Source organism: Athene cunicularia (assembly GCF_003259725.1).
Source record: "Athene cunicularia isolate RWA chromosome 21 unlocalized genomic scaffold, athCun1 chr21_part1, whole genome shotgun sequence".
Taxonomy (NCBI): Eukaryota; Metazoa; Chordata; class Aves; order Strigiformes; family Strigidae; genus Athene; species Athene cunicularia.
This window is the reverse complement of record NW_020799127.1, coordinates 5,304,777-5,312,080: the sequence shown is the minus strand read 5'-3', so window position 1 is coordinate 5,312,080 and position 7,304 is coordinate 5,304,777.

Genomic DNA, 7,304 nt, shown 5'->3' with positions numbered 1-7,304 from the left:
GGGACAGGATGTCACAGGAAGCAGGATCCTTCTGGTGACAGTCATTTGCAATACGGTAGGCAGTTTGTACCTGTACTGGACAGAAGAGGAGCCCAGCGTGGGCTGGCTCTGTTCTTTCTTTGCACACTTCTTGCATACCCGTGCTATCTCCTAGGAGTAGTCACAGTGTCTGTTCCAGGGTGCTGCTTGTCCATCCTCCCTGATGAAGTTACCCGGTGGCAAAGGAAGGCACTGAGGTGGTAGAGGGAGGAGAGAGCAAAAAAAACCAGGAAAGTGCTTCGTTCCTATGAAAGGGTTGGGGTATCTGTGGAGGAAGAGAGGCGAGAGCTTTGGGGAAGGAGAGCTGTCTCTGTCCAAACATGGTGCTTTGCGAAGCGTGTGCTGGCTGCGCGCGGGCGAAAGGGCGACGGAGGGGCCACCCACTTGGCAAGGCCCAGCTCTCCCATGACTGGTTTGGCTCACTGCAGGAGGACTCATCCTCTTGGATTTCACTCCAAGAAGTCATGACTCGGTCTAACACTTCAGGAGACCGAGATAGGGTTTCTGTTGTGTGCGTGGCCACCTCAGCCCTGAGGGTGCGGTGTCTGTCCCGGTGGGTGAGGAGCACCCGCTGCAAGGACACGTCTCACTCCCATAGGCAGGGGACGGGCAGATGTCACATAGCCAGAGCCAGGGGAAGGGGCAGCCGGGAAGGGCCCCGCAGGAGCCTGTCCAGGATGGAAAGGGGCTGCACGGGCAGCAGGGAAAGGGGCTGAGCTCAGGGAAGCCTCAGGAAAAAGCCCTGACAAGGACATGAGCATGTTGGAGAGGAGGAAAAGGCACGTGTATGTGTTTTGCTCTGACGGTCTCCAGAGGAAGGGTCTAGTTGTATGACTTGGTCCCTCCGCTGCCTCCCATCCGAGAGACATAAAGTTGTTTGGGAGGAGATGTTGGGTGAGGAGGTGCCGGGGCTGAGTGTGTCACCCTGAGGGGCTGGAGAGGGCTGGAGGGGACCCAGAATGGAAGGTGAAAAATGAAAAGGAAGTGGTTCAGTTTCTTCCCTGTCTCTAGTGTCCTCCTGATCACTCAAGGGCATTATTCATGAGGGTTTTTCTTCACTCCCAAGTCTGATATCAGCACGAATGTGAGATTTGTTAAGCACTTAGGGACCAGATCCACAGATTCTGGGGGAAATCTGCTCAGAATACCTGTTCAGATCTGCCTATGAGCTTTATAGGAACACTGTGGCAACGTTTGTCTTATGAAACCAGAGAAGAGAGGTTTAGCTCTTTCCTTGTAACGCAGAGTGCCATGCAATTCTAATGTGTGTAGGGTTGTACTGAAGACCATGTATTATTGCTGATAAGAGAGCACACTGTACAGCTGTACAGTCAGATGTGTGGCAGTAAATAGCAAGAGAGAGATGTACAGACTCTATATGGACTATAGTAGCTGTATATCCAGTAAGAGGAGTTTTGTGGAGGAGGAGAACAGATAAAATATGCTGGAAGCTTCTAATAAAGATCTATCTCATTTAATACTTTTGTGTACATTCCTGTGTCTCCATTGTTTGCGTGTGAAACTGTTGAGTGAGGACTGAGCTTTAAAGAATGAGAAATCAAGCCATTATGTGTCTGTTGATACAAAAAAAATGGGGGAGTTGATGTGCTGGTTGAGGAGCCCTGAAGGACAGAGTATGCAGGGAGATGGGCTGCTGCTTCTCTTCCTTGGCTCAGTCCCACGCCTACCCCTCTGAGACACATCTTGGCTGCCCTCTATTCTGCCTCAAAAGCACTGGGGACTCAAGCAGAGTCCTGCTCTCACCAGCCCTCCAGCCAGCTCCTCCCCGGGGCCCCCTGAACAGGCGAGTGAGCACAAGTCAATGCACAGCAGCAGCTCCTGGGTTCGCTCCATCGATCCTCATTGCTTTTGCCCTCCCCAGTCCCCCTCGATGCTGCCAGGCTCTCCAGTCCGAGCCGGGATCACCTGGCACCGCAGCCTCAGGCCCTGGAAGATCTGCCCAGCAGACCCCCTCCCTCCACGGAGCAGGAGCGCGGCAGGCACCGGCGAGGCTGAAGTGTTCGCATATGCTCAGTTTTACTGTTTATCCAGCCATAATCCATTAAGTGCTCTCCGTGTTCTCAGTGGCAGGTGGAAGTGCAGCAGCCTTGGCATGGCGGGTGGGTAATGGGGGAACAGCTGGAGGAATCAGGCAATTTCATTATGCAGGGCTTCCCTGAGAGACCCTCGCACGGAGCTGAGCGAAGCAGAAAAAGGTCAGAGGAGGGCAGCAGGCAGGTTTGCTGAAAGGAAAGGGTCTCTGGGTCTGCCAGCTCCTGTCTCAGGGGGCTCTGGCTCTTCCTGCCTGGTTCCTCACGCAGAGCGAAGTCCCCGGGGTAAGGGCCAGAGCTAATTCCTTAGAGGTCACTTCTGGGTTTGAATTTTGCAGATTTTGTGTTTTCTAGCCTTGTCACACAAATCTGGAGGAAATCATGTTTTCCCTTCATTCTGCAGGTGCAGGAACAGTTAATTTCCCTCCCAGCCATGTACAGTACTCCCAGGTGCAGTGCTGGCAGTTAATAAATGATTGTGCTGAAAGTCACTGAATTTAATACTGGGCAAAACAGTTCTGGGTTGTCTCAGTGTCTAAGGGATTGCAAACCTGGCCTGAAGATCTCACTGGAACTGGGAGGGTTTCTGGCCAGAAACCAAACTGTTGAAGACACTGTTGATGACACTAGCCCCTCCAGGGAAGTTTGGATGGGGCAAGGCTTTGTGCTGGGATGTGGGGAGTCTGGATGTACCCATGTCAGCTGGATCTTCTCGAAGCGATGCCCTTGCTTTGGGGACCTCATCTTCCCTGGGGAAGTGGTTTTTGTTCTCAGCTGCTCCCCCACAAGCCAAAGCTGCAGGCGTTTGCTGCAGTGGGGGTGCTGCCAGTTCAGCTCACTGCTTGGGCCCCTTGTGAGGGATCAGGATGCTCAGCCAGTCGAGGCTGAGCTGGAGAACTTCACCATCCATGTATAGCTGCAAAATCGCTGGTGGGAAGAGACTTGTGTGTCCTCCCTTGCCACCATTGCTGGAAGGCTCTGTGCTTGGGTTCTGCAGGAAGCCAACTTGTTCTGCTGCTTGTGGACAGTCAGGCTACAGTCAGAGACTACCATCAGTTTTCCTGATCTGTACAGGGCAGGTGTGGCACTGACAGGAGGCTGCAGGAAAGCTGCTGGGCAGACAACTAGTTTAGGAGTGTTCTGGGTGCAAGTAGTAATACCAGATAGGATCCAGAAAGGATTCAGACCTAGATATTGCAAGAAGAGAGAATGGCAGGGAATGCTCTGCGCTCCCAGTCCATAGGTGACAGAAAACACTACGCTCAGGGTGGGACAAGTAGTCTCCTGGCTGTCCCTGACATGCTCCAGCTGGGAAGGGCACAGAAGAGAACTTGTTTTCCCACTCTGAAGGGTCTATCTTGCTCTCTCAGTGCCTCGGAGTGTTCAAAAACTCGTGCTAAGCTTCTTCCCGGGAGAGTTCAGTACTCACGTTGTGCTGTAGGTAACACGAGGTGCCTGTCACCTCTACCAGCGAGGGCCCTTTGCCTGTCTGTGATAACTGGTGTCTGATCCTTTAGAGTTTGGGCCTGGGGACATAAAAGTTACCAAAGGTGCCAGCTGATCCGTCAGGTTATAGGCGTGTTTCACACTCCTTTTGATCTCTACGGGAAGAATCAGATGAGAGAAATCTTTCAGAAGATAGATGTTTTCAGCCCACTGCAGAAGCAAAAGGAAATATTGAAAGATCTTGTTGGTATCAGGAGATCTGGGAGTGCCTACTGTGCTCAGTCAAGCAGCAGTGTCTCTAGTGTCCTTCAAGGAAACCAGCCTGGACTTGCCTGCAATTTTAATGCTTGGTTTGTTCACCGACCTTTTAAGCTCTCTCCTCTCCCTCCATGGCGAGGTCATCTTGCCTGTATCTCACCCCGGAGGGAGGAGCCAGGAGCTCACCATCTTTTGCAACAGCAGCAGCCACCACAATAGAAACGACCTTTTCAGTGCATCCTTGGTGCCGTGGGACTGTTTTTTCCCTTCACCAAAGAGCGTGTCAGCGCTGGAGGTGGGAGCCGTGCCATCCCACCCCACGGCTCTGCCTCGCACGTAGCTCCCACATCTGACACCTCGTCTTGCCAAGCAGATGAAAAAGTCAGGCAGGTGCACTGACTCCGTATTTCATCTGGCCTTGATTCATCCTGTGCCACCCGGCTGCTGGGGTCCCGGCCTGGAAGAGGGCTGCGTCTCTCCCCCCTCCTCTCCAGCTATCGGTTTTGCCGGAGCAGTTCCTTCGCTTTTATTTTTTGCTTCATCTCTGAGTAATAAAACCAGAGCAAAGCTGCCAGTGGACGTTTCTGCTGGGCGGTTTCTGAGGCGTGACCGTCTTCTCCCCTGCAATTCTGAGAGATTTTTTGAGGGCTCGTGGTGCTGTGCCAGAGCCGGGAATGCCGGCGCAGGGAGGTAGCGGGCAGTGACCTCCCTCTTATCTCGGACTGACAGAAAAGCCAGTTGCTTCGTTGGGTCGGACAGAGTGAGACATATTCTGGTGGATTCCCCCACCCACAGGGCAGTGAGGGAGTTGCTCACCACAGAGTAGAGCAAATCCTGCACATCCTCAACTTCTCCGGGGACTAAGGGCTCTGCAGGGGCAGCGTTGGGTTTTCCGAGCAGCAACAAGGAGCAGGTTTGCCCAGCAAAGTCCTTCCCCGACCTCAGCTGTGGTTTCAGGCAGCAGCTCACAGGCAGCTGGCAGGAAGAGGCACGTTCATACAAAGTGTTCACCAAAGAATTCCCAAACCTCAAGTGTCTTTGTAAATACAATAAAAAGACCAGCAAGTCCACGCACAGCGAAGGAGAGGGAGCTGGTCGGGTCATGTCTTCAGTTATGGGTTTGTTTTTTTTTTTCTCCAAACTACTGAAGCCAAAGGAGAAGGTCACAGCCTCGCCATTTTTTTTTTTTTTTTTAAAAAAAACCCAACCAACAACCACAAAACACCTCTCCTTTGCTTATTCTTTGAGCAAAAAAAGTTTGAAACTGTGGCTTGGAAATCAGAAAGCAGAGAGAAATAAAGCTGCCCATGGTGTTTCAATAACTGTTCTGCTTTTCCAGCTATGGTTTCAGCTGGGAGGGGGGAGCCCAATTCAGGACTTCAGCACTTGGAGGGAGTGGGTGAGTGGAGAGATCATTTGTCAGCAAGTGAATTGTTGGCAGCTAATATCATCTCATGCCTTTCATCTCCCTCTGGGAATAAAGATGCAGCTAGCCCGTGAACCACGCTGAGCGGCGGGATGTGTTCAGGCTTGCTGGCAGCTCCAGAGCACTGGGCCTGCGGTTTGTGAGTGGCCTGGTTCAGACTATATTTCTGCTTCAGCCAGGCTGTGAAGGACAAATAAATTTTTCAGGAAATGAGAGGTATTTTGTGCTTTTACAGGTACTACAGTTTCCATTTTAATGCGACATGCACTGATATGTCTAGCCCCGCTTTAAGTAAACCCCCTGTTTTTAAATCCTGAATCTTCTGAGAAATATGTTGGAGGAAAAGCAAGAGAACGGGGGTTTTCAGGGTCACAAGGCAGGTGTCCATGAACAGAGCTCACAAACACATCCCTGTTCCCACCTGCTACAGAGCTGCCAGGGTTGGCACCTGGATAGGAAACCATTGGGGAAAAGCAATGGCCAGCAAAACCCATGACCCAACAGAGAAACCAGGCTGTGCTGAGAGCTTGGGTGTGGGTCTTGACCAATCTGATGCTTGTGTGGGAACATTTTAGGTCTTGTACACACACATAAACTGCTCTGTATTAATTATACCAGCCTAGCAAAGCTGTACAACCTTCTACAGTAGGGACAAAGAGAGGGAGAGCGGGAAGAAGTGCTGCTTTTGGGGGAGCTAAACCCAGCTGGGCAAGGGGAGAAGTAAAACTCCTTCAGCTGCTTGCACGGCAGGGGCTGTGTAACCATTTCGGTGGCAGATTGTTATCACAATCCTTAATTTCTACAGGGTAGCAGTGAAAAAATAGCAGGGAGCTGGCCATAGTGGTCAACTGGACAGCTGATTCAGGGATGGACCCACTTGGGTCCTGTTTACACCCATAACCCTGCTCTCTGTTGGTGCAAGCCCGACGGGGCCCGTTTGCTGGGGGCACGCTCACATTTCATCCCGAGACGCTATGTTCTGCGCGGGGCAGCAGCTGGAAGTAGCTACGCTGCACCCCAGAAGTACGGCAGGAACCGGGCAGTAACTCAGGCACGGACACACGGACACAGAGATGGATGTGCAAGAGCCAAACAGACCACGGCAGCTGCGCACAAAGTCGTGCTGGAAGCGTGAGAAAGGAGCACGTTGAAAGGGTGGCATTTGAAAGAGTGACGAATTTAGCCCAGGCGTAGCCACGGGGGAAAGTTACCACTCTGGAAGGAGGACTAAAATTGTTCTAAAAGCTGCGTTCTGTCTCCGCAGCGGTCTGAAACCAGGATCTCTCACCTGGCTACTGGTGGCCCTGCACGGGCACGGGCAACTGTCACCGACCGGTGGGATTCCCCACGGCAGCCTGGGAGAGCTGTGAGCCACGGGACAGATACACCGGCCTCCTGTGGCCAAAGCATCTACCCCTGGGCGGGTTCTTCAGTTTCCTGAGCAGCACAAACATCTTTCCAAGCGTTGGTGCCTTCCAGCAGCTGCTGCTGTGTGCTGCTGTCTTGCACAGAGCAGTGTGCCTGGGAGGGCAAGCCCACCCCCTGCCCCGCAGCCCCCAGCCCTAGAAGTTTACCACATGTTAAACTGAGGGCTGTGTCCAGTTCCTCGGCGGTCTCTTCTGCAGAATAACTCTGCAGAGGCAGCCAGGGCACCTGGTTTTCTGCCCAGAGCAGATGCAGGGACAGAAGTGGCCTACGGGCATCTGGATGCAGTTCTCAGCCCACTCGCCAGGACGGTACTTCCTTGCCAAGCAAGCCCCTGCCGTGGCCAGCTCCCCTCCCCAGCTGGCGTGGTTAGAAAGCGGCTGCCATGAGGCGAGGGCAGACTGACAAAGCCAGAGCCAGACCCTGCACCATCTGGCAGCGTGCGGAGGGCTCGGCTCCAGCCCTGAGCCTAGCGCTGCGGCTGGCCAGCGTGTCCCACTCTGGTGACCCCGGTTTTCCCCCAGCCCTGAGCATCCCGAGTCACGGGCATTCCCAGCTGCACGGAGACATTTGAAGTCACCGACTGATTTTCCAGAGCACTCTTCCAGGACACAGGGCTGAAGCAAAGTCCAATGAGTTTTGGCATTAAACCTCCAGCT